This window comes from Pecten maximus, chromosome 1 (assembly GCF_902652985.1).
Source record: "Pecten maximus chromosome 1, xPecMax1.1, whole genome shotgun sequence".
Lineage (NCBI taxonomy): Eukaryota > Metazoa > Mollusca > Bivalvia > Pectinida > Pectinidae > Pecten > Pecten maximus.
The window spans coordinates 25,960,494-25,975,331 of record NC_047015.1 but is presented as its reverse complement, the minus strand read 5'-3'; the positions used below and the strand labels follow the sequence as shown (position 1 = coordinate 25,975,331).

The window sequence follows — 14,838 nt, the reverse complement described above, 5'->3', positions numbered from 1 at the left end:
TTGTATATGTACTTTGCCGGTATGATAATGGAACTTTATTTCGCTGCACTCTATATTGAGGTATTTCACCACAGCGTTTTAACTGGTCACGGTAACGTATATTGTTACGAATCCCGAAGTTCCGCCCGTCCCATCTTTTGTGAATAGCGTATAATCCAACATCAACAAACACTGAGCAACGACACAGTGAAAAATTACCAAAAAAACAAACAAAAACAAAAACAAAAAAAAACCGCTTGAAATATGGGCAATAAATTGTCAGAAATTGGAAAACAATCGCTAGAAATATATGAAAACAATTTGTTAGAATACTGAAAAAATCGCTAGAAATACGGGAAAAATCGCTAGAAATACGGGAAAACAAGCGCTAGAAACATGGGCAATAAATTGTCAGAAACTGGAAAACTATCGCTTGAAATAAGTGAAAACAAATGGTTAGAAATACGGCAAAACTAATTGTTACAAATATGTGAACAAATCGCTAGAAATATAGAACAGAGATTTTAAAATAATGGCGTTGGTTTTTACAAAGCGAATGCCCTTCATTCCACCACATCTAGCAGACCTTCAATCTTGTGTTCTATAGATTATAAAACTAAGATATACAGCCATGTATTTTACCATATCGGACACGTGAATAGAAACGTGCTTTAAGAAAAAAAACACAACAAAATATTCATAAAATAATTACGTTTAATCACAGTAGTGGTACGCACGACAATATACAACAGTATACGATGTTAGAAATCTTAACGCTGGTCGGGCACCGAGAACAAATTAGTTTATTTTACATACCTCGGTGACTGGTTTTACTCCAGGCCATTGCAAAATTACCTGGCACTAAGCAGTGCTAAACTGTTGTGTTTTTTAATCTTTTCATCAAAAAGGCTTACCCTTTTACTCTACAATATGTATTTCAACCAACCGATATACTCTAGCCAGTTTTAAATATAAATATATAAGCGAAAACAATAATTGTTTTTATTTATATTTTAGCAAACGCCACAATAAAATAGTAGTTCTATGATTGAAATTTGAGAAACTTAACTCCACAGTGGACCACGTATTGTCATAGCCAGACTACAGGTATGTATGTATTATTCTGTGGATAAACAATTGGCATTCGAACTTATTATAATACTATTCAGTAATTAAGGTTACCCGTGAAATCTAAAGGCTGTAATATGTGAGTTAAGGCCTCGTTAATAATTGTGACATGGGGTCATTTGTCAAAGTCCGCTTTATAATATACATTTTGCATATATTTTTGTATTCGACTTTAGTCAAAGACATGACAAGACTTTCGATAAGAGAAAATAGAATGACTATTTAAATTGTACCGTTCTTTTTCATGGTTAAAACATAAAGTAAGTGAAATCAGCATGTTGTTATCCAATACCAATTAAACTATTGTTATAGCGTAATTTCGTACTTATACGGTACCACTGGTAGGTGGTAATCAGCATGTTGTTATCAAATACCAATTAAAGTTAGCACACTGTTATATCGTAACAACATGTATATAACCCAAACTGTGTCACCAACAGTACAACAGTAAACAGAGTACAAGATCTATGTAAGATTTCCATTTGCACCCCACCCAACAATGCCTGTGTTATTGTTAAGTTTATACATTTATGGTATTTTGTATCTATCGATGTGATGATTTATGTAGCGCATTCTCTATATCGAGTATGTATGGATTGGTTTATTCGGTTTAAGGTCCTATAAACAGCCAGGGTCATAGTATGTATTGGAACGAAGATGACCAATATCGACCGTGGCCGGAGGCCGAAGTTGATATTGGGTGTCCGAGCCCCATGAATCATCATATCGATAGAAACAAGGTGCTAAACTGTTTTATTACATTTTGGTGTCAAAACCTGAGAATGATGAAGGTATGATTCCGTGCCATTTCAACTGCATCTTATTTCATGATATTCAACACAACGTCATAATACCGCATCTTTGATAATACATCGTAATTCACTCTCGTGCAACTTGATGGGAATCGAGGTGTCTGACAAATATGAATGACAGAAATTACGCTTCGTCACAGTACACTTGCATGAACGTGTAATACGATGATTTATCAGTCCCGGAGCGCATTTCGATGTTAAATGGAACGACACGTGCTCGGATGTAGACCAATCAGCATATGATTTTTATTTATTTAAGGGCTTAACGTCCGCTATAACAGCCTTAATACCTTTCAGTTGGCATCTGGTAGGAAACTGAAAAGGTAATAATAACTGTGATTGTACTAAACTACACCCATCCGCTAATACCTACATTGGGTTTTTTCCTCAATCATCCTGAGAGCTTTATGAAGTCGTTAACATTTTTGACAATATCAATTAATTTTCAATAGGGTTGCAAATGGAATTCTTTTCCAATAACAAATTAACAACTGCAAATACACATAACTTCTAAAAATGTGTTAAACCAGTAATACAAGTGATTTGACTTTATGTCTACGTAGTGAACAAAGCCCTATAACAACTAATGTAATCAGCCTGTAGTACAGTGTAGGTTTGGTCAACAATTGATGTAATACAGTGTAGGTTTGGTCAACAATTGATGTAATACAGTGTAGATTTGGTCAACAACTAATGTAATCAGCCTGTAGTACAGTGTAGGTTTGGTCAACATTGATGTAATACAGTGTAGATTTGGTCAACAACTAATGTAATCAGACTGTAGTACAGTGTAGGTGTGGTCAACAATTGATGTAATACAGTGTAGGTGTGGTCAACAATTGATGTAATCAGACTGTAGTACAGTGTAGGTGTGGTCAACAATTGATGTAATCAGACTGTAATACAGTGTAGGTGTGGTCAACAATTGATGTAATCAGACTGTAATACAGTGTAGGTTTGGTCAACAATTGATGTAATCAGACTGTAATACAGTGTAGGTGTGGCCAACAATTGATGTTATCAGACTGTAATACAGTGTAGGTGTGGTCAACAATTAATGTTATACAGTGTAGGTGTGATCAACAATTGATGTAATCAGACTGTAATACAGTGTAGGTGTGGTCAACAATTGATGTAATCAGACTGTAGTGCAGTGTAGGTTTGGTCAACAATTGATGTAATCAGATTGTAATACAGTGTAGGTGTGGTCAACAATTGATGTAATCAGACTGTAGTACAGTGTAGGTTTGGTCAACAATTGATGTAATCAGACTGTAGTACAGTGTAGGTGTGGTCAACAATTGATGTAATCAGACTGTAGTACAGTGTAGGTGTGGTCAACATTGATGTAATACAGTGTAGGTGTGGTCAACAATTGATGTAATCAGACTGTAATACAGTGTAGGTTTGGTCAACAATTGATGTAATCAGACTGTAATACAGTGTACGTGTGGTCAACATTGATGTAATACAGTGTAGGTTTGGTCAACAATTGATGTAATCAGACTGTAGTACAGTGTAGGTGTGGTCAACATTGATGTAATACAGTGTAGGTTTGGTCAACAATTGATGTAATACAGTGTAGGTTTGGTCAACAATTGATGTAATCAGACTGTAGTACAGTGTAGGTGTGGTCAACAATTGATGTAATCAGACTGTAATACAGTGTAGGTGTGGTCAACAATTGATGTAATCAGACTGTAGTGCAGTGTAGGTTTGGTCAACAATTGATGTAATCAGACTGTAATACAGTGTAGGTGTGGTCAACAATTGATGTAATCAGACTGTAGTACAGTGTAGGTTTGGTCAACAATTGATGAAATCAGACTGTAGTACAGTGTAGGTGTGGTCAACAATTGATGTAATCAGACTGTAGTACAGTGTAGGTGTGGTCAACATTGATGTAATACAGTGTAGGTGTGGTCAACAATTGATGTAATCAGACTAATACAGTGTAGGTTTGGTCAACAATTGATGTAATCAGACTGTAATACAGTGTACGTGTGGTCAACATTGATGTAATACAGTGTAGGTTTGGTCAACAATTGATGTAATCAGACTGTAGTACAGTGTAGGTGTGGTCAACATTGATGTAATACAGTGTAGGTTTGGTCAACAATTGATGTAATACAGTGTAGGTTTGGTCAACAATTGATGTAATCAGACTGTAATACAGTGTAGGTTTGGTCAACAATTGATGTACTCAGACTGTAGTAGTGTAGGTGTGGTCAACATTGATGTAATACAGTGTAGGTGTGGTCAACAATTGATGTAATAAAGTGTAGGAGTGGTCACCAATTGATGTAATACAGTGTAGGTTTGGTCAACAATTGATGTAATACAGTGTAGGTGTGGTCAACAATTGATGTAATCAGACTGTAATACAGTGAAGGTGTGGTCAACAATTGATGTAATACAGTGTAGGAGTGGTCACCAATTGATGTAATACAGTGTAGGTTTGGTCAACAATTGATGTAATACAGTGTAGGTGTGGTCAACAATTAATGTAATACAGTGTAGGTGTGGTCAACAATTGATGTAATTAGACTAATACAGTGTATGTGTGGTCAACAATTGATGTAATCAGACTGTAGTACAGTGTAGGTGTGGTCAACAATTGATGTAATCAGACTGTAGTACAGTGTAGGTTTGGTCAACATTGATGTAATACAGTGTAGGTATGGTCATCAATTGATGTAGTACAGTGTAGGTGTGGTCAACAATTGATGTAATCAGACTGTAATACAGTGAAGGTGTGGTCAACAATTGATGTAATACAGTGTAGGTTTGGTCAACAATTGATGTAATCAGACTGTAATACAGTGTAGGTGTGGTCAACAATTGATGTAATACAGTGTATGTGTGGTCAACAATTGATGTAATCAGACTGTAATACAGTGTAGGTATGGTCAACAATTGATGTAATACAGTGTAGGTGTGGTCAACAATTGATGTAATCAGACTGTAGTACAGTGTAGGTGTGGTCAACAATTGATGTAATACAGTGTAGGTTTGGTCAACAATTGATGTAATCAGACTGTAGTACAGTGTAGGTGTGGTCAACAATTGATGTAATACAGTGTATGTGTGGTCAACAATTGATGTAATCAGACTGTAATACAGTGTAGGTATGGTCAACAATTGATGTAATACAGTGTAGGTGTGGTCAACAATTGATGTAATCAGACTGTAGTACAGTGTAGGTGTGGTCAACAATTGATGTAATACAGTGTAGGTGTGGTCAACAATTAATGTAATACAGTGTAGGTGTGGTCAACAATTGATGTAATCAGACTGTAATACAGTGTATGTGTGGTCAACAATTGATGTAATCAGACTAGTACAGTGTAGGTGTGGTCAACAATTGATGTAATACAGTGTAGGTGTGGTCAACAATTAATGTAATACAGTGTAGGTGTGGTCAACAATTGATGTAATACAGTGTAGGTGTGGTCAACAATTGATGTAATACAGTGTAGGTGTGGTCAACAATTGATGTAATCAGACTGTAATACAGTGTAGGTGTGGTCAACAATTGATGTAATCAGACTGTAATACAGTGTAAGTGTGGTCAACAATTTATGTAATCAGACTGTAATACAGTGTAGGTGTGGTCAACATTGATGTAATACAGTGTAGATGTGGTCAACAATTGATGTAATCAGACTAGTACAGTGTAGGTGTGGTCAAAAATTGATGTAATCAGACTGTAGTACAGTGTAGGTGTGGTCAACATCTTTTGTAATCAGACTGTAATACAGTGTAGGTGTGGTCAACATTGATGTAATACAGTGTAGGTGTGGTCAACAATTGATGTAATCAGACTGTAATATAGTGTCGGTGTGGTCAACAATTGATGTAATCAGACTGTAGTACAGTGTAGGTGTGGCCATCAATTGATGTAATCAGACTGTTATACAGTGTAGGTGTGGTCAACATTGATGTAATACAGTGTAGGTATGGTCATCAATTGATGTAATCAGACTGTAATACAGTGTAGGTTTGGTCAACATTGATGTAATACAGTGTAGGTGTGGTCATCAATTGATGTAATCAGACTGTAGTACAGTGTAGGTGTGGTCAACAATTGATGTAATCAGACTGTAATACAGTGTAGGTGTGGTCAACAATTGATGTAATCAGACTAATACAGTGTAGGTGTGGTCAGCAATTGATGTAATCAGACTGTAATACAGTGTAGGTGTGGTCAGCATTGATGTAATACAGTGTAGGTATGGTCATCAATTGATGTAATCAGACTGTAATACAGTGTAGGTGTGGTCAACATTGATGTAATACAGTGTAGGTGTGGTCATCAATTGATGTAATCAGACTGTAGTACAGTGTAGGTGTGGTCAACAATTGATGTAATCAGACTAATACAGTGTAGGTGTGGTCAACAATTGATGTAATCAGACTAATACAGTGTAGGTGTGGTCAACAATTGATGTAATCAGACTGTAATACAGTGTAGGTGTGGTCAACATTGATGTAATACAGTGTAGGTATGGTCATCAATTGATGTAATCAGACTGTAATACAGTGTAGGTGTGGTCAACATTGATGTAATACAGTGTAGGTGTGGTCATCAATTGATGTAATCAGACTGTAGTACAGTGTAGGTGTGGTCAACAATTGATGTAATCAGACTGTAATACAGTGTAGGTATTGTCAACAATTGATGTAATACAGTGTAGGTGTGGTCAACAATTGATGTAATCAGACTGTTATAAGGAGTAGGTGTGATCATCAATTGATGTAATACAGTGTAGGTGTGGTCAACAATTGATGTAATCAGACTGTAATACAGTGTAGGTATTGTCAACAATTGATGTTATACAGTGTAGGTGTGGTCAACAATTGATGTAATCAGACTGTTATAAGGAGTAGGTGTGATCATCAATTGATGTAATACAGTGTAGGTGTGGTCATCAATTGATGTAATCAGACTGTAGTACAGTGTAGGTGTGGTCAACAATTGATGTAATCAGACTGTAATACAGTGTAGGTATTGTCAACAATTGATGTAATACAGTGTAGGTGTGGTCAACAATTGATGTAATCAGACTGTTATAAGGAGTAGGTGTGATCATCAATTGATGTAATACAGTGTAGGTGTGGTCAACAATTGATGTAATCAGACTGTAATACAGTGTAGGTATTGTCAACAATTGATGTTATACAGTGTAGGTGTGGTCAACAATTGATGTAATCAGACTGTTATAAGGAGTAGGTGTGATCATCAATTGATGTAATACAGTGTAGGTGTGGTCAACAATTGATGTAATCAGACTGTAATACAGTGTAGGTATTGTCAACAATTGATGTAATACAGTGTAGGTGTGGTCAACAATTGATGTAATCAGACTGTTATAAGGAGTAGGTGTGATCATCAATTGATGTAATACAGTGTAGGTGTGGTCAACAATTGATGTAATCAGACTGTTATAAGGAGTAGGTGTGATCATCAATTGATGTAATACAGTGTAGGTGTGGTCAACAATTGATGTAATCAGACTGTTATACAGTGTAGGTATTGTCAACAATTGATGTAATGTAGTGTAGGTGTGGTCAACAATTGATGTAATCAGACTGTTATAAGGAGTAGGTGTGATCATCAATTGATGTAATACAGTGTAGGTGTGATCATCAATTGATGGTCTAAACATGGAATACGTAACTATTAAACAGCATCACAACCAAAGGCAATGTACACCACCTGTATAATTTAGACTTGTAAACCAAAAATTATTATTTCTCAAAAGATTTATGGATGAGTAATGTATCTCTTCTATCTACGAATCCTGCTTTGTAAATTCTAGAGAGTAAAATAATGTAAGAATTTGTTGAAAATGAGATAATAAGTATGTATGTATTTCTCAAATAATAACCATCAAACATCTGTCCTATATATCTCTGTATCTCAATGTTGTGACTCTGTGCTTAAAATATTACTTAAAAAAACTATGGAGTTCAATTATTCGAAAATTGGTAAGATAACAGAAACATCTACATGTTCATAAATCAGAAATAGAATCCAACTCATTATTAGGTATTACAGAAATAACAATCCTGGCCTATATGATAATGTTAATATATGTCTGAATTTAGGGTTCAAAACTGGGGTAGTGCCTCCGAGATAGGGAGAGTTCACAAGTATGTATTCCTAAACAAGAGGCCCAGAGGGCCTGTATCGCTCACCTGGATTTCATGAGATATGAAACAAGAATGATGATTAAGTATATTTGTCACTGGTATTGCTATGTCAATATATCATAGGCATTTTATATGGGTACGTTAGGATTTGATGTAAAAAAATGCATTAATCCATGAAATAAAATGAACTTTTGGCACAACCCCATAGGGATGCTACCACACAAATGTGAGTGATATCCATTGCTTAGTTTCAGAAAAGAAGTTGTTTAAACCAATTGACCCCTTTTGACCCCGCCTTCTGCACCCCGGAGGGAGTGGGGGTCAGTTCCTTCCTTTATAAAATTTTGAATCCCTTCCCAAAAGGATGCTATCAGGCAAATATGAGCGATATCTCTTGCTAAGTTTCAGAGAAGTTGTTCATATCAATTCAGCCAAATTGACCCCTCTTGGCCCCGCCGCTCAGGCCCCCGGGGGGTCAGCCTCACCATTTGTACAATTTTGAATGCCCACCCAATAGTGATGCTACCAGGAAAATATGAGCAATATCCATTGCTTGGTTTCAAAGAAGAAGTCGTTAATAACAATATAGCCCAATTGACCACATTTGGCCCTGCCCCTCAGGCCCCCGGGGGGTCAGCTCCATCATTTGTACAATTTTTAATCCCCACCTCATAGTGATGCTACCTGGCAAATATGAGCGATATCCATTGCTTGGTTTCAGAGAAGAAGTTGTTTATATAAAGAGAGCCAAATTGACCCCTTTTGGCCCCGCCCCTCAGACCCCATGGGGGGCAGCACCACCATTTGTACAATTTTGAATCCCCACTCCATAGGGATGCTACCAGGTAAATATGAGTGATATCCATTGCTTAGTTTCAGAGCAGAAGTCATTTATATATATCAATTCTGTAAAACTGACCCCTTTTGGCCCCGCCCCTCAGACCCCAGGGGGTCAGCCCCGTCATTTGTACAATTTCAAATTCCTACCCCAAGGTGATGCTACCAGTAAAATATGAAAGATATCCATTGTTTGGTTCCAGAGAAGAAGTCAATTATATGAATATAGCCCGATTGACCATATTTGGCCCCACCCCTCAGGCCCCTTGGGGGGGTCAGTCCCATCATTTGTACAATTTTAAATCCCAACCCCATAGTGATGCTACCAGGCAAATATGAGTGACAGGCATTGCTCGGTTTCAGAGAAGTCGTTTATATCAATATAGCCAAATTGACCACATTCGGCCCCACCCCTCAGGCCCCTGGGGGGTCAGCCCCATCATTTGTACAATTTTGAATCCCCACCCCATAATGATGCTACCAGGCAAATATGAGCGATAGTCATTGCTTGGTTTCAGAGAAGAAGTCGTTTATATCAATATAGCCAGATTGACCACATTTGGCCCCACCCCTCAGGCCCCTGGGGGGTCAGCCCCATCATTTGTACAATTTTGAATCCCCACCCCATAGTGATGCTACCAGGCAAATATGAGTGATAGCCATTGCTTGGTTTCAGAGAAGAAGTCGTTTATATCAATAGCGCAAAAATGACCCCTTTTGGCCCCGCCCCAGAGGCCCCCAGGGGGTCAGCCCCATCATTTGTACAATTCTGAGTCCCCTACCCATAGGGATGCTTTTGACCAAATTTGGTCAAATTCTGATGTGTGGTTATGAAGAAGAAGTCAATTGTTGACGGACGGACGGACGACGGACGACGGACGACAGACGACGGACGGACGGACGACGGACGCAACGGTATGGCATAAGCTCACCTTGGTCCTTCGGACCAGGTGAGCTAATAACTAGCTGTACTAGAACACTGACGGGTCAGCAAGGGCCCCGTCTTGTGGCAATAATCCCCAATTATCGTCAAGAAGACATCTGTCCATATAACAGGCTGACATTTGGACTTCAAAAATGATCAAAAGGAAGAAAAATATAGATTTGCTATGATGTGACTTTTGTTTCCTTCCAGCTCCATATAGTGGTGCAATCTTCATTTGTTAGATTTGATTTGTTTTATTTCATAACCTCCCTCATCAAGAGCCAGGATCGTAGTCAGAGATCTTTGCCTTTGAGCTTAAAAGTGACCGTAGCTGTTCTGGCAATAAACCTAACATACAGTGACAATGATCTTTGGTCAGTTGACTTATTCTTTAATTCAGACCAATTTTACTTCATAATCTCATAACAAAGTGTTTATTTGTGAAAAATACTAAACCTGACCTTGACCTTAAACTTTTGGGCCCCATGAACTTGACATTTGGTCAGTTGACTCCTTGCTTAGTTCTGACCAACTTTTGCTTCATAATAACATAACAAAATGTTCATCACTATAAACCACAAAATTTGACCATGACATTGACCCAGTGACCTTGATCTTAAATCAGTTGATTGTTTGTTGAAAAAGGACTGACTTTGATTCATTGTGTCATAACAAAATGTTTATTAATGGAAGCATATAAAATTTGACCTGACTTTGACTTACTGACATTGACCTTTGGTCAGTTGACTTCTTGTTTAATTCTGACCAACATTGCCTCAAAGTGTCATAACAAAATTTTCATCAGTGAGAAGATAAAAAAATTTTTAACCTTGACATTTGACCCAGTGATCTTGACTTTTTGTTCATTTGATCCCTTGTTAATATCCAAGCAACAATTGAGTTTGACCTTTGACCTTGATGTTTTACCTGAGTGTACATTTTTGTTAACTGAACATCTTAACTACGCTTCATGTAAATCATTCAATAAATACTAAAGTTATAGCCAGGGGTAAAATTTGTGGACAGACAGAGTGATTTATATAGGTATATGTAGCCACCAATAGCGGTCCTAACAAGTAGCTATAATATGTAAATCCACACACCATTATGTTCTGGTTAGGGCAAACAGGACAAGCTGTAGTAGTAACACCTAATTATTAAAACACTTCAATCATTCTGACGCCAGAGTCGTGTATGCTGCCAGTATGATTATAAGGCTGTTTAATCATCAACTCACTCTAGAACAATGGTTCACCTTTGCATATGGTACATATAACATGAAAGTGCATATTTTGTTTACATAATGTTGTGGATACATATAATTTAAGATCGTATATAAGTTTCCATTTCATACAACATTTATAACAGGCTTATGTTAACTAGCAAGTTTCTAGTTAGCTATAACACAAAAGTCATAACAACTTTCATCAAAATCTTATCAAATGGAAACAGATATATGACAGCTTATCACATGATCGGGATTTGATGCAAATGCTCATTGAATATAAAATGGTCTCAGATATAACACGCTACAAAGTCACAACAGAACTGGAACCCAGTTACTTAACTATTAGACCTACCTACAGGAAGTACATATATATACAAGATATATATATATATATATGATACTTTAGTATGATGCATGTGTACTTCAAGGAATCCTCCCATACTGAAATTACATAATGCAGAATTTTTGTTTTATTCATGTCTTTTTCACAAAAGATACTTCGTACAAAATATCTTTTATAGAACCAAACTTTTAAAATTTATTTTATAAGAAAGTATGCATACAGAGGCTTTTAAATACTTTGGACATAACATCTAAAATAACTGATATTTTGAAATATTACTGAATATTTGTAATTTACGTTATTCTTGTTATAGATGATACATTTGTTTAGGAGATAATTTTGATCACAATTCCACACCAAATACAGACAATATGCTGTAAAATTAGAATAAAGTACAAGAGATAATATCTTTTAAATGGTGAAATTCTTCACACAACGGAAACATCCTTCTTTCTACTATCAGAAACCTTAAGCAGGTTTCTTATTTATTGAGATAAATTTTGATGAATAATTCTGAGTTCTAACTGCCAGTAATAATCAATATTAATGAAAGAAGTTGATAATTAAAATCTATACATTCATAAATCTAATTTAAAAATGAATTACTTTCATGAACTGTTATCCATCAGGAATAGTGGAAATCAATTGGTAAATCATCATTTTAGTGAAATATTAATCTAATTTAAAACACATCTCTCATAATATCACTTTAATGTAAAGAAGTACAAATGTACAGAAAATTAAGAGAAATGAGAGATCTGATTTTAATTAAGATTAGTGAAATATTAAATCTTTTATGTATTTAGTATGTTGTTCTAAAATACAACAATAATATGAGTTTGTTCCCCAGTACAACAGACATAGGTTCCTACTTTCTATAACAATAATAGACTGATCATAATTCTTTCATGACAACTGTAAAATTTACATATTGGTCTAACAAAAAAAATTACTTCAATAAACTATGATAGATTGAGTATTTTATTTCTACTTGTGATAACTCTGTACAATGAACATTAAACACTTTGTGTCAATAACTGGTTCTGTGGATAAAGATGATGAAAAATAAATAAACTTGATGAAAATAACAGTAATATCTGTGTAGTGAAATAGGAATGAGGTCACAATTTTATAAAGTGAGCCATATCAATAGAGCACCAAGAAAGAGACACAACAAGTCTGACTGTTACACTTGGATAATATAAACAATCTCTATCCAGAGGTTACACATGTTCATACTGAAACAACAGTAGAGAAACCGGGGTACAATTAACACTAAACTTAAAATTAGATTTACATAGCAGAGCAGTTTAGAAAACTTGAATAAAGATCAAGGTACGATTTAATAAAGATTGACCAGAGAATTTATTTTTCCACATATGTATACTTACCTTAATCATTATTTCAATGCTAATATCTCAAAAACCTTAATAAAAAGTAGTGAGATTTAAAACATACGCAATAGAATATATATTAATAGGTCAAGGAATGTCATATATTTTGAAATTGATTCTTATACAATAAATACATTTACTATAGCAAAATCGACCATTCTTTAGCTGCATTATAGACTTGTAGAGGTAACTACAGTGGGAGGGTAAGGCAGCAGTCACAGAAACCAAACTATGTATGGTGGGCAAGGCAGTGGTACAGTATAGGATCTCTTTATAACACATTGGCACAAACATTCATTTACATACTGTAAATCACTTAGATTTCACGAATACTTTATTTTTGCAAGCTAACCTCTTAAGACATATACACGAATACATGATTTCGTGGACCCTGATCTCGAATTGACTTTTAATCCACAAATGATCTGCTTTTAGAGACACAGACTCTGCAAGACTCCCATATCAGTAATGAAAAAGCTACATGTAGGTCGCCATTTTGTTTATAAGAGTCATGTGACTTTACCTGAAAAGTCATATGATACATACATGAGTACAGGCTAGCTAACACATATAGATATGTCAACAAAAACATGAATGTCATCCAAGTTATTTTCATACAAATAATCGTGAATGATTTGTCATTGACTTGCCTTGTATATTTACGTGAAAATAAATCCCATGTGAAATATAAGTGATTTACAGTATAATATTTAAATACAGATTATCATGACTACATTTAGTAAGATATGATATGGCAAAATGGGGGCTGTGTATTGACTAATTTTCCTAAGAGAGGTCAGATGAATACTTCTACATGTGTAAACCCCTGAGAGCTACACATACAATTGTTCCTAAACATGTCAGCACCTTCATGTACACTCGAGGAGGAACATGATTTTATGGCCAACTGTTGATCATCACTAAACATAAATAACAATAGTAGGATAGGATAATACATATAACACGAATAGTTCATGTTTACCCTGTATACTTAAAATACTGGAAACTCCATAAATTAAGAGTATGGCCCATTTGGAATACAAGATCTGATAACTGGATTATTTCCCTTGTCAACATGTTGGCATTGACAGGTATCTGGTAACAATGAAGAAGTATGATCTTTAAATTGCTATTAGTTACTAATGGGTATCTAATTTGATGGTGAAGACACAAACTACTCTCTTCATCATCCCAATGCATTACCAACAAATACATGTACTAGGATTCCGTTAATACACAGGTATCATATTTCTTTCAAGACATTGATGTAGACAGAGATGATCTAGAATGACTTGGTGAGAAGCATGGGAATCTACTATATAGTCATATCTGAACCTACAATCAATTTATGAAAAATGGAATGTTTCAAATGGGAAATATAGACATATCTCATCAAAAAATAAATAAGCATGTATATTAAATTGATTCCTAATCATACTGGAGATGGGAACAAGATTTGATGATGGTTAGAAATGTAGATGATAAAACGACAATAATTATGATAAAATGACAATAATCATTTTTAAGTGTAAAGGATGAAATATATATATGTTTCAAATTCATAACGACAAAGAAATACTCCACGTATACATATTAACCTGTGATTTGTTAAAAACTACATACCTTGTAGATTAGCCCGAGTTTTCTCTGGCCCTGACACCATGTCTGGTGAATTCTCCGACACTGTTTGGTGTCGCTAAGATTTTGGTGCAAATACAATAAAATCGGGTGTGACATAACACCTACCTTACATATATGGATAAATGAGATATTTATTTACCCAAGAACACCCATTTAGTCCCACCTACATTTGTAGGTGTTTTATTATGTCGGTATAGACCCCAAATGGGTGTTCTGGGGTAAATAAATATCTCATTGTTGTGTCACAACCGATTTTATTGTATTTGCACCAAAATCTTAGCGACACCAAACAGTGTCGGAGAATTCAACGTTTTCATATGGTAGTGCACTATGGCCCTACACCAGACATGGTGTCAGGGCCAGAGGAAACTCGGGCTACTTGTAGATGTACAGCC

At 35.7% G+C, this 14,838-nt stretch overlaps 3 long non-coding RNA genes across 4 annotated transcripts; all 3 read left to right on the top strand.

Annotated features, from left to right (window-relative positions):
- Window positions 1-681: 681 nt before the first annotated feature.
- On the top strand, window positions 682-4,945 carry LOC117328821. The gene is made up of 3 exons (XR_004533051.1): window positions 682-2,713; window positions 4,440-4,704; window positions 4,898-4,945. It is a non-coding gene; the product is annotated as an uncharacterized LOC117328821 (long non-coding RNA).
- LOC117328833 lies at window positions 2,893-3,537 on the top strand. 2 transcript variants are annotated; one of them, XR_004533062.1, is made up of 3 exons: window positions 2,893-2,917; window positions 3,282-3,324; window positions 3,473-3,537. It is a non-coding gene; the product is annotated as an uncharacterized LOC117328833 (long non-coding RNA). The 2 variants fall into 2 exon arrangements; XR_004533056.1 differs by lacking the exon at window positions 2,893-2,917 and adding an exon at window positions 3,121-3,164.
- LOC117328825 lies at window positions 3,529-4,392 on the top strand. Its single transcript, XR_004533053.1, has 4 exons — window positions 3,529-3,590; window positions 3,837-3,877; window positions 4,058-4,100; window positions 4,173-4,392. It is a non-coding gene; the product is annotated as an uncharacterized LOC117328825 (long non-coding RNA).
- Window positions 4,946-14,838: the final 9,893 nt, after the last annotated feature.